This window comes from Rhipicephalus microplus, chromosome 9, assembly GCF_043290135.1.
Source record: "Rhipicephalus microplus isolate Deutch F79 chromosome 9, USDA_Rmic, whole genome shotgun sequence".
NCBI lineage: Eukaryota > Metazoa > Arthropoda > Arachnida > Ixodida > Ixodidae > Rhipicephalus > Rhipicephalus microplus.
Genome location: NC_134708.1, coordinates 116,204,902 through 116,206,255, shown reverse-complemented (window position 1 = coordinate 116,206,255; position 1,354 = coordinate 116,204,902). Strand labels below are relative to the sequence as shown.

Genomic DNA, 1,354 nt, shown 5'->3' with positions numbered 1-1,354 from the left:
AATGTGCTAGCCAATTGCGCCACGGAGACAGTCGTGCTCCACTCTCACCACCGTCAGAACATTTCTTCAGAGCTATCAGCCCAAAGAAAAAAAAGCGCCGCACCACCACCGGGTGGGCTCGAACCGCCAGCCTTTCGGTTAACAGCCGATCGCGCTAGCCAATTGCGCCACGAAGACAGTCGTGCTCCACTCTCACCACCGTCAGAACATTTCTTCAGAGCTATCAGCCCACTGAAAAAAAAGCAACACACCACTCCCGAGAGAGTTCGAACCTCCAACCTTTCCGTTAACAGCCGATCGCGCTAGCAAATTGCGCCACGGAGACAGTCCTGCTATACTCTCACCACCATCAGAACATGTCGTTAAAGCTATCGGCCCAAAAAAACGCGACACACCACTCCCGGGAGGGCTCGAAACTCCAATTCTCGGTTAACAGCCGAATGTGCTAGCCAATTGCGCCAAGGATACAGTCGTGCTCCACTCTCACCACCGTCAGAACATTTCTTCAGAGCTATCAGCCCAAAGAAAAAAAAGCGCCCCACCACCACCGGGTGGGCTCGGATCTCCAACCTTTCGGTGAACAGCCGATCGCGCTAGCCAAATGCGCCACGGAGACAGTCGTGCTTCACTCTCACCACCGTCAGAACATTTCTTCAGAGCTATCAGCCCAAAGAAAAAAAAGCGCCGCACCACCACCGGGTGGTCTCGAACCTCCAACCTTTCAGTTAACAGCCGATTGCGCTAGCCAATTGCGCCACGGACACAGTCGCGCTTCACGCTCACCACCGTCAGAACATTTCTTCAGAGCTATCAGCCCAAAGAAAATAAAGCGCCGCACCACCACCGGGTGGGCTCGAACCTCCAACCTTTCGGTTAACGGCGGAACGTGCTAGCCAATTGCGCCACGGAGATTGTCGTGCTCAAGTCTCACCACCGTCAGAACCTTTCTCTAAAGCTATCAGCGCAAAGAAAAAAAAGCGCCCCACAACCACCGGGTGGGCTCGAAACTCCAATTTTTCGGTTGACAGCCGAACGTGCTAGCCTATTGCGCCACGGAGATAGTCGTGCTCCAATCTCACCACCGTCAGAACATTTCTCCAAAACTATCAGCGCAAAAAAAAGAAGTACCGCACCACCACCGGGTGGGCTCGAACCTCCAACCTTTCGGTCAACAGCAGATAGCGTTAGCTAATTGCGCGACGGAGACAGTCGTGCTCCACTCTCGACACCATCAGAACATATCTTGAAAGCTATCAGCGAAAAGAAAAAAAGCGACACACCGTCCCCGGGTGGGCTCGAACCTCCAACCTTTCGGTTAACAACCGATCGCGCTAGCCAATTGCGCCACGGAGAC

The 1,354-nt window shown here is 53.7% G+C and overlaps 1 non-coding gene across 1 annotated transcript; it reads right to left on the bottom strand.

The window, feature by feature from the left end:
* Nucleotides 1–1,280: 1,280 nt before the first annotated feature.
* TRNAN-GUU (transfer RNA asparagine (anticodon GUU)) lies at nucleotides 1,281–1,354 on the bottom strand. Its single transcript has one exon. It is a non-coding gene; the product is annotated as a tRNA-Asn (tRNA).